Here is a 21,687-nt window from a genome sequence, read left to right as displayed (position 1 = left end):
ATATTTTCAATTATTTAACCCTAACAAACGAAATGCATACACTAGCTGTACATCCTTTGAGGCGGTGCTCAGGTTTTGAGAGCCTTTCATTTTTTATAAAATCATATTTTGAAGATACCGACTCAGCTGCAATATCTAGCGGCCAAACTATTGCTATCGATCTCATAATTTAAAAATTGAAGTATCGCCCCAGAGGAATGAACAGTTACGCTCGTGGAAACGTAAAACAAATAACTTGTTGATTTGGTAACATACCGTAACAAAGTATCGACATGTTACGCTGTAGTACACGGCAAGACAATGCGCTGTTCCTAGTTCCAACCAAAATATTTCAAGTACATGTACTTTTAAGGCAAACATGTCCTTGACCATGATGCAAAGTGTCATGAACACCACAGTGCACAATATCCTTTTTAATACCACGATAACCTGTTGTTCAATTTTATTACATGTATTCATTTATTTATTGCTGATTAATTTAGTCATTTACTCATTTATTTGTCTACGGTCACTTTTGGGAAGAGTAACCATGATTTATCCATGATCTTTGGGAAAAGTAACCATCAATGATTTATCCATGGATCATATTTGCATGACAAAGGTTAACAAAAATAATAAAAAAACGACAACAATAATGACAACCAACAAAAAAGAGTAATTGTTTGCGGTTATAAATTTGTTACTAAATATACCTGCAAACACGTGACATTGGACACTGATGCTTAAAATGCCGGTAAATTTGTCAGCGCTGCATGCATGGCTGTTGTTGCCCCTTGCATTCTGAACAGTAAATGTGTTTAACTATTCATGGTAACACTAGCAGTCACCTAACAGATTGTACTTTCGTCGTTCTTCCATGTGTTATTTCCAAAAGACTATATATGTAGACAAATATTTATTTCTGCATATATTAATATTATATAGGGATCAGCCCTTGTTGTCGCGCCAGGGTTAAGATTGGCAATGTTATTTGTATTGATTCATGATAAACTGTAATTGTTTAAGCAATAACCCACGCCGCAGGAGGGTATACACGAGATTTTGGTACAATGCGCGACATATAGCACGAGCCGATAGGCGAGTGCTATATGGAGCGTATTGTACCAAAATCGAGTGTATACCCTCCTGCGAAGGGGGTTATTGCTATTATATTATATCAACTTATGTGTCTTTGTTGTCTTGTTTGACTATTTTCGTCACATTAAGCCCCAAATACAGAAAATGGACGTGTGAGAGATCGATCATCGGAAATTCTGCGCCCGAGACCGAGCATTTTTATGTTGGGATTACGTACACGCACACAGTATCGTACGATAAATACGCATAGGTCATCAACATTGCATTTATTCGCATGCAACGCGAAGACTATCATAAAAATACCTGCTGCAGACGCAGAAAAACAGGTCAAGAGTTCAAATCAAAAGAAAAAGTAACAATTTTTTCGTAAATTTACATATGAACAATAGTCCTGGTTTTTTTTGGCATAGGCCTACTAAAAATAGATTTGTCTCATTCTGTACCGCTTACGCGTATACGGTATACCTCGACCGTCGCGACATTCAGAGGTGGTACAGTGAAGTTACAGGATGTATTTGATGGATAATTCGGACGTACCAGAAATATGCAGTTTTGAAATAATCCAGATGTATGATGACTGCAATTGTGATGAACAGTTGTACAGTGTGTGTTGCCCGATGCAGCGAGAGCTGGACGCTGATATTGTTCGTAGCATTTGATGTCAAATTTTGTCGCAGTCGCCAGGAGTCGTCCCATTGTTATTTTGAACTTCTTGGTCTACATCGTTAGGACACCCTGGTCTGTTGCAGCCCAAACTTGGTAAAGAATATCTGACAGACCGTTACTGTGAGGAAGTGTCAATTTATCAGTGTGTGCACGAATACTAGCTTCATTTTAAAGAGCGGTAGGATATATCACGTCTCGATTCCCGCAATATCAAGAAAAGTGCACGGTGCGCTGTCGCCTCAATGCAATAATTCGTCTACATCACACTCAAGTGTGCTGGTTCAGAGATGTAGTTTATCATCAATCTCAACTTATTTTCACCAAGAGGTGAGTTACAGACCCACACTCTATCTGTGTATCAAAATTCTGTATTCTTTCTTTGAAACAAAGCGGACTGTTTCGGTTTTCGCGAGGGTCTATGGTTTAGATGGGTACGTTCAAAATGCAGCGATTGGGAAATTTTCGAAAATTCTGGTTAGGGGCCCGTTTTACCACTGCTATCAGTGCTAAAAACAGTATTTTAGCATCGTGGAATGAGCTCTCGTCCAATCAGAATGGCGCATGGTAGCATGATATAATATAATACTTTATAAACGTTTATATGACAACTATGCCCAGTTTCCCTCTGATGAAAGCAGTTCACGTACTTACACGACGTCAAACCCTGCAGCAGGGCAGGTATAGATTTTCTGTAGCGTGTAAAATTTTGGACAAAAATTGGCAATTTTTACAACGATAACAGCCTATTGCGCTAAACAAGGGACGTATTATGCAATAATTATCATTGCAATGGTAACCGCACTGCCCGCCTTCCACTTGCAAGCTGAAAACTATAGCGTTCCGTCTAAAAACTGTCAATTTTGAATCTAATTATTGCCACAGGAGGCGCTCTTCTATAATTCAATCCCAGCATTCTTTGCGTATGCCCCCGTTCATATGCACGACAGTTTTCTAAGTTTATCTATATGATAATATCAACGATACTTTGTATCAGCGACAAGGTGTATAATAACATTAACTAACTAATAAAAGAGGTATATTTTATAAAAGGCATGTTATATCATGGTATTTGTTTCGTATTTGTTTATATACGAGTACTCAAAAAAAAAACATGGCGGCGCCCATGAAAGAAGGGTACACTTCCGGTTACTCGCATAGTATATTATGAATAAGTGCATGCGTAGTCAGTAAGCCGCTGCCGCTGGCGCGACTAATATTATATAGGGCTCAGCCCTTGGTGTCGCGCCAGGGGTTATTAAAGATTGGCAATGTTATTTGTATTGATTCATGATAAACTGTAATTGTTACTTCATAAACGTTTATATGACAACTATGCCCAGTTTGCCTCTGATGAAAGCAGTTCACGTACGTACACGACGTCAAACCCTGCAGCAGGGCAGTATAGATTTTCTGTAGCGTGTAAATATTTTGGACAAAAATGGCAATTTTTACAATGATAACAGCCTATTGCGATAAACAAGGACGTATTATGCAATCATTATCTTTCAATGGTAACCGCACTGCCCACCTTCCACTTGCAAGCTGAAAACTATAGCGTTCTGTCTAAAAACTGGCAATTTTTGAATCTAATTATTGACACAGGGGGCGCTCTTCTATAATTCAATCCCAGCATTCTTTGCGTATGCCCCCGTTCATATGCACGAGAGTTTTCTCCCTTTATCTATATTAACGATATTTTGTATCAGCGACAAGGTGCATAATAACATTTACTGGCTAATAAAAGAGGTATATTTTATAAAAGGCATGTTATATAATAGTAATTTGTTTCGTTTTTGTTTATTTACGAGTACTCAAAAAAAAACATGGCGGCGCCCATGAAAGAAGGGTACACTTCCGGTTACTCGCATAGTATATTATGAATAAGCGCATGCGTAGTCAGTAAGCCGCTGGCGCGACTATTAATGAGAGAACAATGACGTCAAGCTTTCGGCACAGTATGACGTGAGCTTATAGGAGACCCTAGCCTCGATACCTTTGAAGTTGAGAGTATAAAACTTGACTCCACATTGAGACACGGGTTTGAAAAATTTTGTAGAGATTGGCGCCGACTGAGTGCAATCTTTCATTAAAAGTTTCCATGTGATGTTATGAGGACCTGAGAATTTTAAATGTTTCTACACCATTTATGCTCCTATCACTATTTTGGCATCCCGACACTCGCCTTCAATGTCCTTCATTTCATCATTTCGTTTTTGTACATTATCACCGTGACTGCTCCTTGACCAAAACGAGCATAAAACAGAGGAGAGGTATTGTGTAAAAGGTATTATGTCTTAAACTCTTAAATTTCAAATCTAAGATCTAAAACTACTAAGTGATGCGTCATTAACACCAGCAGATGTCACTTATTCAATGCAATAACCTCCCCATCTCCAGTTATATCCACTTTTTCTGTGACGCTTTCATTTCTCACTGTTTTCGAACTGTTCTTCAACGATCTGTATCTCCGTTTCCATAGTAAATTTATGAAAACTGAAAAAGGCGCACCCGTCAGAGTTTACAATCCGTGCAGCGCCCTCTTCTGGCAGTAGTATATGATATACCTAACGACAAATAGGACGATTGGAGTGAGTAAAGATGATTATTATACAAGCAAAGTGGAAGTTGCAATTGTGCTTTATATCGAACATTTCTGATGTATCTTCATAATTTACAAAGTAATTCTTCTCCGAAGCTTAAAGTAAGGATATTCAACCATGAATAAATAACTCAATATAAACAAAACGATATCATAACAAACACCATCAGAAATGTAACTGGCTGTGTATTGAATTGTTACAATTGCAATTTATTATAATTCTTTGTGTCAAGCAATTTTGTAATTTTTCCTGACAGGGTTTTAAACTTCTGACGGTAGTCCTTGTACAGACGATAAAAACCCATTACGCACAATGTTGGTGTGATACATACAAAAACATGATTAACAAGACTTTGCATACTGTTATGTAGGTCATTTACCCCACACTCATCATGACCTGAGTTCAATTAGTCTAGAACATTCTCAAGGTCACTGCCCTTGATGACCTAACAACCTTGAATTCAATTAGTCATGTTTGGAATGTTCTGGAAAGTTGATTAGTTGTGTAAGGGAGATATTTTAGAACAGTAATTAGCATGTCAATAAAAGTTCTAGATTGTTCTTATATGCCTTTATAAAAGGGACGTGCTCAGCTTCCAGTCAGACTTTTGGGATCGTGTCTCTTGTGTGTTACTAAACTCCAGCAGTAGTCATTCTCCAGACTTTTCAAGACCTTCACTGCCAACGCTGGATTTATACTGTGGACTTTGTGCAGCTTCAAACCTGCAAGGACTGTTCATTCATTCAACTGACTGTTACAACTCTGAGACTGGAGCTTTGCCGTCCTAGCTGAGATAAGTAGTCTGTACACTTTTAAAGCTTGTACTCTATCCCTGACTTAGCAATTAGTTTTATTTTCGTAATAAATTTTGTTTAAACGTTAACTGCTGAGTTCACCCTTTTGTTCGTTTTCTCTGCACGTAACAAAATTGGGGGCTTGTCCGGGATACGAATATTTTGAGCCGTTTGACAACATTTTGACAGCTTTTCAAAACTACTATATACTGTGAACTCAGCGAAATTTAATCATGGCGGAATTTAAACCAGAGGAAATGGATGACCTTGATCAGGACACATTTGATTCCCTCAGAAAAGACGACCTCATAACACTGGCCAATTTCCTTAAGGTAGAAGTCAAACGATCTATGCGCAAGCGAGAAATACAGTTCAAGATTGCAAAACATTTAGTTAAATCAGGCCATTTGAGGAGTCTGCCTTAAAAGATTATGAGCCCGAGTCTACCTCTGAACTCAGAAAATTAGAATTAGAAATGCAGACAAATTTGGAGATCAAGAAACTAGAATTACAAATGAGAGAGAAAGAATTACAAATGGAAGAAAGACAGAGAGAGAAAGATAGGCAGGAAAGATTAGAAATGGAAGAAAGACAGAAAGAGAGGGAATTGGAAATGAAAGAAAAAGAATTGCAAATGGAAGAAAGACAAAGGGAGAAAGAAAGAGAGGAAAAAGAAAAGGAAAGAGAATTAGCAGAACACCGACTGCAGTTAGAAATGAGACGTTTAGAGCTTAGAAAGTCAGGAAAATTCTTCCCTTCAGACAATTTTGACATCACTAAGCATTTCAGGTTAGTTCCCCCTTTCCAAGAAAAGGATGTTGATAAATATTTCCTTCATTTTGAGAAAATTGCTCAGAGTCTGGATTGGCCTAAGGAGTCCTGGTCTATGCTTTTGCAGAGTGCTTTGGTGGTAAAGCCAGAGAAATTTACATTCAGTTGTCAGTAGAACAGGCTTCAAATTATGATTCTGTGAAGGAATTAATTCTCAAGGGCTATGAGTTGGTGCCTGAAGCTTACCGTCAGAAATTTAGGGATTGTGAGAAGGTGAAGGATCAAACTTATGTTGAATTTGCTCGAACAAAAGAACAACTGTTTGATCGTTGGTGTTCTTCTGAAAAGGTCAGTCAGAATTATGACAAATTACGACAGCTTGTTTTGATTGAGGAATTTAAAAGGTGCATCCGGAGTGACATCAAAACATTTATCAATGAACAAAAGGCAGATACATTGGAGGTTGCTGCACGTTTGGCCGATGATTATTCATTGACTCACAAATCTTCATTTCTCAGCAAACCATCCAGTCCTTTTCCTACAGAAACAATGCAGGTAAATTAACTTAACTCTCCTTTTCATCCAAGAAGTTTTCAAAGGACAGTAGAAAATCAAATGACAACAGTTCACAGAGTTCAAGTAACACTCCCACATCATCAGATCCCAAGTCTCAATCTCCTTCTGACAAACAGTTCGGTACACTTTCTTGTAATTATTGCAAGAAAGACGGCCATTTAATGTCAGATTGTTTCAAATTGAAAAGAAAACGTGAAGGTCAAAGTGGTCAAAGTGGATCTAAGCCCACCGGCTTTATTTCTTCATCAACTCATTAGAGTCTAATAATGTGTGCAACACATTTTCTGAGGTCAAACCCCTCTTATCCCCAATAATGAGGTCAAGGTCAATTCTTCTCAAGATAGCATTATGGGTATTTTCGAGCCATTTATTCATAATGGTTTTATATCACTTTCTAGTGATTTCTCTTCCGCTACCCCGTCAAAATTTTAAGAGATACCGGGGCTTCCCAGTCTCTTTTGTTGGCAGATACCCTGCCGTTTTCTGAAAAGTCATTTTCAGGTTCTAAAGTTCTTATTAAGGGGGTAGATTGCAATGACTTAATTCCTGTTCCTCTCCATAATGTCTATTTGTCTTCGGACTTTGTTTCTGGACCTGTGACTTTAGGTATTAGGCCCTTTTTGCCTTTCGAAGGGATTCACCATCTTCTTGGAAACGACCTTGCTGGGGACAAGGTCATTACTAATCCACTTGTGACTGATAATCCTAGTTTAGATCAGGATCCAGAGCCAATTGAACAAGAGATACCCGATTTATTTCCTTCATGTGCCATTACTCGAGCCATGTCAAAGAAAACTTCAGAGAATCAAAATACTCTCAAAAATAATGTCACAGATGTTGACTTAAATGACACCTTTCTCAGTCAGGTGTTTGACACGGATCATTCCGTTATCCCTCGTGGATTTGAAACTTCCAGTAAAACTTCTGCTGATCAAAGTCAGACATTTTCTAGATCAAATCTCATTGCAGAACAACACAAAGACCCAGATATTTTGTCTTTGTTTGACAGGGTAGATGATGAAGGTAAAACTTCAGATAGCTCTGTTTCCTATTATACAAAATCTGGTATTCTCATGCGTAAATGGAGACCTCCAGATGTTTTGGTTGATGACGATTGGGCTATAAAACATCAAATTGTGGTTCCAAAGCCCTATCGTGCCTGAATATTGCGCCTGGCCCATGAAACGCCCTGGGCTGGTCACTTAGGAGTCAGGAAAACTTATCATAAAATTCTCAGTCACTTTTATTGGCCTAATCTCAGGCAGGATGTAGCACATTTCTGTAAAACTTGTCACACATGTCAAATGGTAGGAAAGCCAAATCAGACCATTCCAAAGGCCCCTTTACAGCCAATTCCTGCATTTCAAGAACCATTTAGTAGGATACTAATAGACTGTGTTGGGCCCCTACCAAAAACAAGATCAGGAAATGAGTACATGCTGACAATAATGTGTACATCAACTCGGTTCCCAGAAGCCATACCACTGAGAAATATAAAGACAAAGACTATAGTGAAAGCTTTAGTCAAATTTTTCACTTTATTTGGCCTCCCTAAATGTGTCCAGTCCGATCAAGGCTCCAACTTTATGTCTGGAATTTTTCAACAAGTAATGGATCAGCTAGGCATTAAACAGTATACGTCATCCGCCTATCATCCAGAAAGTCAGGGTGCTCTTGAGCGATTTCATCAAACTTTGAAAAACATGATTAGGACCTACTGTTTTGACACAGAGAAACAGTGGGATGAAGGAATTCATTTTTCTGCTCTTTGCTGTTAGAGAGTCAATTCAAGAGTCTCTTGTTTTAGCCCATTTGAGCTTGTATTTGGACATACAGTCCGTGGCCCACTTAAGCTCGTTAAAGAGAAATTCCTGTCTGACGACGATGATTGTCTGAATATTTTGCAATATGTGTCAGATTTTCGTACAAAACTCTCTAAAGCATGTGAATTAGCCAGAGAAAATCTTGAGTCATCTCAGCAGTCAATGAAAACCAGATATGATAAAAGCACCTCAAAACGGAAGTTTGAACCAGGTCAAAAAGTTCTTGTTCTACTTCCAATTCCTGGCAAACCACTCCATGCTCGTTACTTTGGGCCATACCTAATTGATAAGAAATTAGTGATTTAAATTACATCATAATAACACCTGACAGGCGAAAACAAAAACAGCTATGTCACATAAATATGCTTAAGCCATATTTGGATAGGGATAATCCTACTATAATTCAGCCTGTCAGTGCAGTCAGTTCAACCATTATGAAGATAGTGATACTGAAACTGACTTGAGTGAAAATACTCTAAACTCAAAGCTGGGCTCGGTCAAGCTTCAGAACTCAGAATCCTGGAGAAGCTGGAGTCTACAAAGTTGGCACACCTCCAGCCAGAACAACAACAACAGGTGAAAGAACTGCTCCATGAATATAAACACCTGTTTCAAGATGTTCCAACAGGACAAACGTCATCTATCACAACGAAGATGTCTGCAACAGTAATCCAGTGGAACAACATCCAGACGGACTGAATCCTGCGAAAGCGGAATATCTCCAGGAGGAAGCCAAGTATTTGCCGAACAATGACTTTATCGAACTCAATAAAAATAACCGGACTTTGCCATGCATACTTTATGCAAGTTCAGTGCCATTTCGAGTTTTCCAATACCAAATTGCAAGAGGATAGTCATGGGACAGATCATCCTGTTTGCTATTTTTAACAAATTTAGCAAATTTAACAAATCCCAGAGAAACTACTCTACAATTGAAAAAGAGTGTTTATCTTTGATATTACCTTTACAGCATTTTGAAGTTTACTGTCTCTCTCGTATTTAGAGTTTATTGTTGTTCACTTTCAAGAAGTTTTACTTTAGAGTAAAAAAAAAAAAAAAAAAAAAAAAAAAATTTGAGTACTTAAATCTTTTTCAAGATTACACTTGCAAAAGAAAGATTTTTCTTTGAAAATTTTCTTTTTTGAAGAGGGGGTGTGTTATGTAGGTCATTTACCCCCACACTCATCATGACCTGAGTTCAATTAGTCTAGAACATTCTCAAGGTCACTGCCCTTGATGACCTAACAACCTTGAATTCAATTAGTCATGTTTGGAATGTTCTGGAAAGTTGATTAGTTGTGTAAGGGAGATAATTTAGAACAGTAATTAGCATGTCAATAAAAGTTCTAGATTGTTCTTATATGCCTTTATAAAAGGGACATGCTCAGCTTCCAGTCAGACTTTTGGGATCGTGTCTCTTGTGTGTTACTAAACTCCAGCAGTAGTCATTCTCCAGACTTTTCAAGACCTTCACTGCCAACGCTGGATTTATACTGTGGACTTTGTGCAGCTTCAACCTGCAAGGACTGTTCATTCATTCAACTGACTGTTACAACTCTGAGACTGGAGCTTTGCCGTCCTAGCTGAGATAAGTAGTCTGTACACTTTTAAAGCTTGTACTCTATCCCTGACTTAGCAATTAGTTTTATTTTCGTAATAAATTTTGTTTAAACGTTAACTGCTGAGTTCACCCTTTTGTTCGTTTTCTCTGCACGTAACAATACAAATGTCACACCAAAGATATGATTATCATCAAACGCAAATACTGGATTATAAATTTATGTCTTAAAATATATAATGAGTCAATTTTTTCCACCTGAGAGCAAGAGTGATTTTATCAAGTTGACTAATTTAAATACGATGTTTCGTTAAAACCATTAAATTGAGTGACATCTCTGGTATCTGCGAATCGGTCACGTTATCTTCCACGCTAAAATTAACTAAGTTCAGTTTATTCTGCAAATTGGACGGCGCTTCTGTTGACTGGTCTTCTGAACAAACGGTCTGAACAGTCACCATCTGATAATTAAAAAGACTGATCAGCTATGAAAGTGATAAAATATCAGAACACAATCTTTGACATTCTCTCACAGTGAAAATTTCTGATCTCCGACGAATGTGTTCCTGAAAAACATGAGTCTTATTGACATGGTGAGCAGTAGTATACACTCTCCGTGCACTTTGGACTGAGATGGTGCTACTGTACAAGTCAAACACGTGAAACTTCAGTACGGAATAGTTTATAAAGAATAGCAGCTCAAAATCACCATGGCTCTTGGCATAGTGACACAAACTAATGATCCCATCTAACAAACTGATACGTCATGTTTGGTCAAAGTGATTGCTATGTTGCGAGTTTCCTGACTTTAATCAAATCCCCGACGTATGAGCACCCTGTGTACACCCTGTACTCTGTACTCTCCCGTATATATCCGTATATATCGTATATGAGTTTGTGAATAGCTACTACGGGAATGTGACAATGGTCTTTTGGAGTTAAAGCGCCTTCTATGTCTTTGTATTATCATTGAAAATCCTATTCGAAACTACTTGAAAATTAGATTATTTGTTCGTTGTCAGCAATGTTTGGCTAATGGCCTCGTCATCGTAATATTTTTACTAGAACAATTAACATCAGACATCGATCCAATCAACAGCACTTCACAGATAGCTGTAACGTCTTGTACCATCAGGTCAGTCTCTATTGAGGAAAACCTTGAAGTAAAACCGATTGTATTCTGTTCTGAAAAGTCGGTAACCAACTGAAAAATCTTCCGAATATTTACTGTACCAAAATTGACGCTCTTTCGCAAAACGAGTTCGGTAAACCTTTTCATATCGTACTGTGCTTTACTGTCAGAGAGGGAAAATATTCAATATTCACCATCTTTAAAGTGCGTACGTTCACAACCGATCAACGAAAGAATAGCCGTCATCAACATATTAATGTCAACAAATAGGTCTTACTTAGATTTACATGAAGAAGTTCAGCCGTTCTTTTCGGTGTTGGTGAACGTTTTTCCGGTTCATGTGTTCCTCCCTTCTTGAGGTTGTCCATCTTTTCTTTCTGAATCTGTAATCTCTCAGAGTCATCGATCTCAAAATCTTCTAGGGCCTTCCTACTTTCTTCGTCGTCTTCAAAGTATTGCACTCTTAGAACAACCAGAAGCATTGAATAAATTAGTTTCGGATGTCTGCCGTTGTCATATATCAAGTGAAAGTCTTTCGATAATTTGCAAGTAGCATGAACTCTCCAGATTTCTCTAGATTTTCCTCAGGCGTGTTACGCCATACTACGCAACAATAATCTAATGTGCTTTGAATGTGCTTTGAATTAAACGATAGTATAAAATGATACGATAATCAATGGGTATACAGGAACGTACCATGTTTATTTGAAATAAACAATTTTTGACAGGATATATCCTGCGTTTTTATCATTTAAAAGACCGACGCATTGAATTGATTTTGGATTTACATTTAACGTAAGGGAGCGTTCAGTTTTTACGGCCTGGGGGGGGGGGGGCGGCAAAAATCTTGTCGCCGGTGTTCAAAAAAATATAGACCCCCCTGCATTTTTTGTGAAAAAAAGATGACCCCCCCTTTGTCAGACGAAAAAAATTGATGACCCCCCCTGAAAAATAACCAAAACCCATATGTCAAATTTACCCGCATGGTTTGGATTTGAACTCCGGTACGCGGCGCACTTTATTCGTGTAGCAGAGATGCCAGTGAACAAACTTCTCAGCCACATCCATGCAAACGTCTGTTAATTAGGACGACTGTAAGGCAATTTTTAACTTCATTTCCATAGACAACTCATGTCCATGGACATTGTATAAAAGTAAACTTTATTGGAGTGGTTCGCTAAAGGCAGCCCTCCGGTTAAGAGGGTCATGGGCCATTACGTAAAGTCAACTTTATTCTAGTGGGCCACCAAAGGTGGCCCGCCGGTAAAGAGGGTCGATCATGGCTATTGCATAAAGTAGACTTCACCGGACAGGGCCGCTGAAGCTTAGGCGCGCGGCCATTACCATTATTCAGTGCGTGATCCCAGGGGTTCCTCAAAAATGTTTCTAATACAAGCCGCGGCTTCATTGGAAATTTTATGGTAAGATTGCCGTTGGGTATTACATAAAGTAATTTATTTAGTGGGCCGCCGCAGGCGGCCCGCCGGTAAAGAAGGTCGATCATGGCCATTGCATGAAGTAAACCTAATTGGAGTGGGCCGCCAAAGGCGTCTGCCTGTAAGAGGGTCACGGGGTAATACATAATGTATATTAATTGTATTGGGCCGCCGAAGGCGGCCCGCCGGTAAAAAGGGTCGATCATGGCCATGGCATAAAGTGAACTTTATTGTTGGTATTATGTTTTTGAAAATGTGGTGACCCCTCCTTTCCTACCAGTGAATAAGCGATGACCCCCCCTTTGCGGATTCCAAATTACGATGACCCCCCCTGGATTTTGCCGCCCCCCCGGCCGTAAAAACTGAACGGTCCCTAAGCTTAAGTGTGAGAATACATACAACCACAAAATCTTTTCTTCGGGTCCCCTGAACACACGGACTAAAGCAGTCAACAGTTTGGTGTTGAAGCAATTAAGCAACAGAGTTACCTAGAAACGCGATAAAATAAAACCCATGACATTCTTTTATGAGGATGTTACCTAATTTTGAAGCCTTGAAAGTTTTTTATTAGCGTGTACCAAGTACAAGCTACAACTTTCCTGAAAAACTGCAAATGACGGAGTTGAAGTGAGTTTCTACCTTGACATGATTTATACGTCATTGTCCTGTCAGTAGAGAGACAGTAGCCGTAAGTTTTGATGATTGTTGTACTTGGGCCTCAGCCCAAGTACATTTGTTTTCATTCCGTGGGAAAAATCTGTAAGGTATAACCATTTCTGGCTGAGACCAGGGAGGGCAAAATGTCTTGGCTTCATCTTTCTTGGCATAATAAATGGCGTAATGATGTTAACTGAATGGAAGTGCTGCTCTCAGCCAGTCTTGAATAAGTGAGATGTGAATATTAATGCTTCTCTATCTGAGTTTTTGCAACAAAATCTTCTGAATATAATCAAAATGTGCATCGAAATGCAACAATTAATGCACCCTCCGTTTCCTAGGCGATGGCACGACCCTTGCTACACCCACTGGACGAGCCAAAGTGGGAGGGGTAATTTCGGTTTGGTCGAACAAGAGGGCTCGAGACCAGAATTTAACATTTAAACTTGAAACATGTTTAATCGCTGACAAGATGTGGACTAGTGTTAATCAAAGTAAAATTTTGGAAAGGAAAGGTTTTATATCCCGGACACAATGAAAAACATTACGACTGAAAACTGTACCCCCAGTTGAGAATAGTAATGCCCACAGCGATGGAGAACACTTATCCTTGAGCTGAGAAAACCAGACCATCATTTCGAAATAGAGCTGCAGATTCGAGAAGCTCGTTCAAAATAGCTAGATACACCCCAGAAGGGGTGGTTTCGAGTTTTGAGGGCAAATTTCGCCTCCTTCATATAGAAATCGTACGTTTGTTTTTCCAGGAGAACACACCATTTGACACAAAATTTGCATGTAAAGGGGTCGCCAGTAAACACGTGGTCAAATCTGGCATAAGAAACAATATGAAATGTTGGGTAAAGCCAGTCCAAAATAAACTGATTTGAACTTTTGTGTTTTGTAATTTATACCACTGCAGTAACATTACTTTTTTGACAACATCACACAATGTAATACGTTTTGAAACTGAATACTCCGACGTATTCTGTGTCTCCTTTGCTAAAAAATACGGTATGCCGATTACCATGTAAGGAGATGATGACGTCAAGACAGATTTGTAGTGCGTTTGGTCCTGGATGGTGCGCGAAGTTTTGTCAAGGTAGCTTGTGTAGGCCTATTTATTTCCTAAATGGGAGAGATTAGGGTCGATCTAAACGAAGGCCGAAGAATGTTATGATATACTCTAAGCGAGCTGAACTCTAACGCGAATGGTTGGATAATTTGGAGGATGTCTAGAATGATCTCGTCTCATTAAGATTATTTGGCGGTCAGTATTGAATTTCAACTGCGTCACAAGTTTGCGAAATGAGTATTCCGTCGAACGGTCAACTAACGATATTTTAGAAATCTTGAGACATGGCACATCGCATTTTTATTTTAGTATTTTATATTTTACAAAAGATTTAAGAAGCAATGATTTTGTCGAAAATTCTGAAAAAAATATAGGAAGATTTGATCGCGAACACATTTTCACTTGGGGTCATCGGTCAACTAGCCCTGCGTACGATGCTGTGTGTTCCGCTACAGCCAATCGCCCCGCTCACCACAGCCCTGCAAAGACCCGTACGCAGGGTCGGTGACTTCAAATCCATTTAAGCCAAATTACTGTCGAAATTCAGCGTTCTTGGGCCCAAGTCGTATCCCAGCCTACCTCAGCTACTCGATCGCTTCCAAAAATGACAGTCTTTTATTCACTTCTCGTAAATAACCGTCGATGTCGGCAACTCTCTCGCTAGCCCTGCGTACGATGCTGTGTTAGCTGTAGCACATAGCATCGTACGCAGGGCTAGGGGTCAACCATAGGGGATTCAATCTCCGATGATGACGATGATGATGATTAAATATTTAAAAATGAAGATAAATAAACATATATTTGGACTCAGTAAATTTGTTGTTGTTGTTGTTGTTGTTATTGTTGTTGTCGTTGTTGATACTATTTGCAGAAAAGAACAAAGTATGCGCTGCAAATTTCAACACAGCCTAACTATACATGTGCGTCGCAAATTCAATACAGCCTAACTATACATGTGCGTTGCAAATTCAATACAGCCTAACATTACCCAAGGGGTGTCACTTCATTGCCACACACTTTTTTTCGATCGCCAAAAATGCACCTAGCATGCATCGAAATCGGTAAAATTCGACGTAGGGTCAAAGCACATTAGTCCTTCTCAATAATACTCCAACATTTTTACCTCTTACCGATGAAAAGTCGAGAAATCAGCAAGTTTTTCAGCGTATCTGGACGTCTCTTACATTTCAGATTTAAAAGGCGCGGCGTGTATTGAGTCACATGGGCGCTTTTCAAATCGAACCAATAGCAGAGCTGACTGGACCAGCGTGAAAACCCGGAGGCAATGTAAGTTTCTCACATCTTTGGAAGAACGATCTCTTGCTGCGGGTGAACTGGAACTGTTAAAGTTACCAGAATTTCATATGCAGACACACGCAGACAGTGTCACCCATAGTCTTCCAAAGACGTGAGAACTTACATTACTGCCGGGTTTTCACGCTGGGCCCATTCGTTCAGTACAGGCTCTGATCCTACATCGAATTTTACCGCTCTCGATGCTTGCTGGTGCATTCTGGCGAGCTCTGCTATTGGTTCGATTTGAAAAGCGCCCACGTGACTCAATACACCGCCGCGCCTTTTAAATCTGAAATGTAAGAGACGTCCAGATACGCTGAAAAACTTGCTGATTTCTCGACTTTTCATCGGTAAGAGGTAAAAATGTTGGAGTATTATTGAGAAGGACTAATGTGCTTTGACCCTACGTCGAATTTTACCGATTTCGATGCATGCTAGGTGCATTTTTGGCGATCGAAAAAAAGTGTGTGGCAATGAAGTGACACCCCTTGGGTAATGTTAGGCTGTATTGAATTTGCAACGCACATGTATAGTTAGGCAGCAGCGCACATGTATAGTTAGGCTGTATTGAATTTGCAACGCACATGTATAGTTAGGCAGCAACGCACATGTATAGTTACGCACATGTATAGTTAGGCTGTATTGAATTTGCAACGCACATGTATAGTTAGGCAGCAACGCACATGTATAGTTAGGCTGTATTGATTTGCAACGCACATGTATAGTTAGGCTGTATTGAATTTGCGACGCACATGTATAGTTAGGCTGTGTTGAAATTTGCAGTGCATACTTTGTTCTTTTCTGCAAATAGTATCAACAACGACAACAACAATAACAACAACAATAACAACAAATTTACTGAGTTCAAATATAGTTTATTTATCTTCATTTTTAAATATTTAATCATCATCATCGTCGTCATCGGAGATTGAATCCCCTATGGGTCAACATGGGGTCGCAGCCATGTTGCCTCAAAACTTATTTCTGTCTGCACTCAAAACTCAAAAATGTCGGATATGAACCTGAAAAAATCGATGCAATTTTTTCAAACTTTGGCGAAATTTCAGCCTATAGACAAAATTTCATCCACGTAAAGTAAATTTACTGAAATTCGATCGACAAATAATCCTGAGCTTGAACGTGACAGCTCGCCTTCTCCGGGAAGTCAAGTATCCAGCTGCCATACACAGTTGCCCATATGGCCAGGTTTATGAGATTGTTTTCAAGCGACGGCGGCAGACCGTACGGGGCTCTGGATATGAACCTACCGCCGGTGTAGCTGTAATAACTGTTGCGTTGTTTTTAGTGCCCACGGACGAAGTCCTGGGGGAGTTATAGGTTTGGTCATGTCAGTCCGTCCGTCCGTCCGTTCACGCAGATATCTCAGACATGCCCTGGTCAATTTCTTTCAAAACTTTGCACAAGAATAGTACCCAACCCCATACAGATGCACGTCGATTTGTTTCACAATGCGATCGAATTTGGCCGTGTTATACCAGGACTTTTTAGTTTACACCTCCATAGACTCCCATGTATAAGGCAGTTCTCCATAGACTCCCATGTATAAGGCCAAGAAAAATAAAAATTTAGTTTCTCATCGTATTCATATTGCCTAAAGGATGCAGTGACACAGTTTTTTGTCCCCACGGATAAAGTCCAGGGGGCTTATAGATTGGGTCATATCCGTCCGTGAGTCCATCAGTGAGTCCATCGGTTCACGCAGATATCTCAGACATTTTGACAAAATATCATGTGACCTTGGTGACCTTTGACCTCAAATATACATTATTGTCCATAACTCAGTAACCACAAGTGCTAAACCTTTCATATTTGGTATGATGGGACACCTTATGACGCCACATATTGTACGTCATTAATTATGCGCATATCTAATTTTGAGCGAGCCAATAGAGCTAGAGGTCTGATTTTTGGTATATAGGGATAAGTTAACAATATAATTTGTTTGACAAACGTCACGTGACCTCAATGACCTTTGACCTCAAATATACATATTTGTCCACAACTCAGTAACCACAAGTGCTACACCCTTCATATTTGGTATGATAGGACACCTTATGACACCATATATTGTACCTCATCAATTATGCGCATATCTTATTTTGAGCGAGCCAATAGAGCTAGAGGTTTGATTTTTGGTATATAGGAATAACTTAGCAATACAATTATTATGACAAAATGTCACGTGACCCCAATGACCTTTGACCTCAAATATATATATTTGTTCACAACTCAGTAACCACAAGTGCTACACCCTTCATATTTGGTATGATGGAACACCTTATGACACCACATATTGTACCTCATTAATTATGTACATATCTAATTCTGAGCAAGCCAATCGAGCTGGATGTCCGATTTTTGGTATATAGGGATAACTATAGGGTAGAAATCTAAATATGCCCATCTAAATATTAGACATCTACCATCGAGAACAAAAGAAATTTGCTGTAATTTGAATATTTAAGGAGTTTAAGCAATTTCCACTATAAATAAAGAACCCCTGCCTCAAACTCCACAAAAGTTGCTTGACATATTTTGCCGTTGTCATGCCATTGCTTCGTTTAATAACCAGTTAATCAAATGCCTAATTGACAGGAGGAAATTCAAGACCATATTTGAATAGTAGTATATATTGTCCTCAAAATTACTCTATCACGGCCCAAGTACTCATTGCCTTCAGCAATACTGCCTTGTTTTCATTGTATTTGTTTTGTATGTCAATTTTAATTTTTTTTTCCTACTCACTAAAGCATTTAAAATGTATATTTAGCCTGACAACAACTGAATCCGCTGTTATTGTTTATATTTAACACGATCGGAACTAATTTTGGGTAATTGGATCTTCATATTTTTCAAATTTCTCAAAAGTGTTTGGTGCCATACAGCTGAATGTTGCAATATTACAAATTACTCATGAAAACAAGTGTGTAACTCAAAAAGAAAAGCAGATGAGCTTACATTTGCAGGTTAAAACGACCTTACTTCACCATCCAATTATCCAAAATTAGTTTCAATCCTGTTATTTTAGTTCAAACCAGAACCAAAATACACTTGTCAACCATAAAAATGCGTTTACACACATGTAGAGGCTGACTTGACAAGCTGAATTTATGCTTCTCAACATTCTGTTGGAATAGTTGACAATAAAAAACGAAAAATAGCGATAAAATTATGAAGGATATAAAGCTATCGACCCTTTAAAAGACGATGGCGATACTCTTCATCATATTATCATTTTTTGTGTAAAGTGTGATAGGATGGTAGAAATAGCCACACGGTGCAATCAACTCTCTTGTAATTGATAAATATATTAAAATTCGCAAATCCTTTCTATGACGTTTCTATGACGACAGCGAGATATACATACTGATGCTACCAATACTGCGGCTGAGTCAGTGATGATGAAGACGTATGAAGAATACACAGACAAGCAACTCTCGGCCGAAAAAACATCGAATTTTGTTAACAAATATCGAAGCAATCGACGTTTGTCATTTTACAATCGTGCTCGGCACAATAAACTAAAGACAAGTGAATATCGCTGTATAAAGGAAGGATACTTCAAGCAGTTTAGAATTCTAATGCGTCAATATTTTAACCCATTCTATGGCAACTGGACGAATGAGTATGGAAATCTTTGTGTCTTCCAAGATGCCAATCAGATGACATCCTGTGATAAATGCGTGACAATCTCATTCCACTGTGTGTGGCATCGTCTACGAAGCCTAAAACATAATACCTGTTATGTCCTTGGTGCTCGTAAAAACGGTCACTCAAGACAATATTGTGAAACACGGTAATATCCATCCTGTTATCGAGTAGAACAACCTGAAAATTAATAGCAATTAAAAATAATTCAGCAATAGTTGTTTTTAAACTTCCAGTTGGCCCTTTGTTGTTTCCGTTTGTAAGTGTTTCAATTTTTGTATCTATGTTGCTATTTTGTGTGTGTTTTGAACCTTAATATGTAATAGCGTCCCGTTTTACAGAATGCTCTTGCCAGTTGTACTATTTTAATCTGTGTATGATGAGCCTGAAAACATTTCTACATGTATTTGTGGACAATAAAGTATTTGAATTGAATTGAATTGCATTGAATATAGACAAACTGTCAAAATTTCTTTTAAAATGTAATTTCAGTAGCGATTCGGCGATTTTAGCGTCAACAAGACTTTACTAGTTTCCAAATGTGCTGACATTGACACTTTTGCAAGCACTTTCACAAGTGTCCATGTTGCATACAGTTTACACTCCAAATATTTGGATTTGCAGCACGGCAAGATAAATACTGTCATATCAAATATGTCGGTAAGGCAAACGCCCTCTACCCTAACGATTACAATTTGTTATTATTATATCCTTTCGCAAGAAGATCTCTCGCGATCAGTCGATGTTCATTAACAATAATGTTTCGATTACCATTCGTTTGAAAGCTTTTTGCTATTAGGGGACCGCTGAAGGTTAGTTACCTTGTAAGTGTTATGAGAAAATTTAAGGTCGCCCAGATCTATAATGTAGTGTGAACAATCTGATAGTGCAAGCTGTATATGTTTTAACTGACAGAATTAGTGATTTTGATGCCCCATGTAGTAGGTAAACTGGTATGAGTAGCAATACAATCATACCATGGGCACGTGTGACTTAAAGGGATATAGTCGTCGGAACTGCGCCTGTCCGAGTTTCTTGTTTACAAACAATGTATTTCGTGCACGATATCAAGATGCACCTCATCATCATAGCTGCAACATTTAGATTATACGATGATAGATTATTACAGACATGTTTTCACTTTTCATCAATCACCATTGTGCCTTGGATACATTGTTGCCATGGGTCGTATGGGTCCCATACAACCTTTGAGCGCAGTTCCGACGACTATATCCCTTTAATGTATTTGCAGGCTTAAAGCTATCAAACCAACTCCCTCTTGTTAAATACCTGGTATTTTTATCTTTAATAACATTTACAACAGTGTGCTCACACTTTTTACAGGTGGAAGGTTATATCCGAAAAGAAGTCTCTAATATTAAAGTTTCTTTGTTTCAATTTATTTACAAATTTTGTTTCTCCCACTTATCATAATATCAATGAGGAAAGCAAAGTTTTCTTTCAGCCGACAACTGGTTACAGTTAGAAAAAACTATGAAGCCTTGCCTAGCCTTTGTTAGTTTGCTAAACAAACGCAGTGGGTTTACATTTTTATTTTTACAGTGCTCTATAGAAAAAAAAACTTGTTTGATGAGACCAAATATTATTCATACCCCTATAACTTTAAAATGGTAAGATTAATTCACAGTATTTATTTGTTGTCTACTTTGCTAACGAATTGTAGAGTAAAGTTGCAAGCCTAACACTGATGAATTCTTCGACATTTCTGACATATGCGTACTTCTATGCTATCTTAGCATTAATTTTCATACTGAACATTGCTCTTCTAATATTATTCCGGGCATATACTGAGATGTTTGATAGACTTCCTGTGAGGAGAAAACTTTTAGCAAAGATCTGACTGGCAAAAAATTACCTGAAGAACAATAACCAACATTGAAAATATTTAGGTATTTAAGCTTAATACATCGGGTGTAAATGTGAAATTATTATCATCAGAGATATTCTGATAAGTGGAACACGGCACAAAGCAAAAATGCGCTCTTTTCACCATAAACATAAGTAAAATTTGATCTTGGAATATTTACCTGGATATATATCTCGGTCTCATTTAAGGTAACACCTGCTGACATTGGTCTTAGACGAGCCAAATTTGGTAAGATCTCACTGGCAAGTAGTAAATCTCCAGCAGTGATTGTAGTCTGCGATTCGAAGAAGTCGGCAACGGTTTTTAAAAGCGTCACGGCTTCGTCTTCACGTTGAAGGTTGGTGATCTGAACGTTTAAAAATCGTACAATGTGAAAGAAGTCGCATATTCTGTGAACGCTATTTGATCATGCTTCATATTGTGACACCTTTCGAACAGCCCACTCAAGACTTTTCACGGTATCTGTGTGTTGTAATAAAACTACGTGCTCAATTATTAGCCCCAGGTTGTTCTACACTGCTCTGGTTGGAACACGCACATGACGATAATCCGCCTAAACTTACACGAATTGCGATCTCAAGAAAAATATCTACCACTGACATTGACACTGACACTCAGCTCGAATCTGCAAAGAAGTGGCAGCGATCAATTACAGGCTTTTAGTCTTAATTT

At 38.6% G+C, this 21,687-nt stretch overlaps 1 long non-coding RNA gene across 1 annotated transcript in view; it reads left to right on the top strand.

Annotated features, from left to right (window-relative positions):
- The first annotated feature begins 21,206 nt into the window (after window positions 1–21,206).
- LOC139142606 (uncharacterized) overlaps window positions 21,207–21,687 on the top strand; it is a 59,327-nt gene continuing 58,846 nt past the window's right edge. The window contains exon 1 of the long non-coding RNA XR_011554424.1: window positions 21,207–21,352. This is a non-coding gene — a long non-coding RNA (uncharacterized lncRNA). The remainder of the gene's footprint in view (window positions 21,353–21,687) is intronic.

Source organism: Ptychodera flava, chromosome 10 (assembly GCF_041260155.1).
Source record: "Ptychodera flava strain L36383 chromosome 10, AS_Pfla_20210202, whole genome shotgun sequence".
In the NCBI taxonomy this organism is placed as follows: domain Eukaryota; kingdom Metazoa; phylum Hemichordata; class Enteropneusta; family Ptychoderidae; genus Ptychodera; species Ptychodera flava.
The sequence above is the reverse complement of the archived record's forward strand: the minus strand, read 5'-3'. Positions and strand labels throughout refer to the sequence as shown.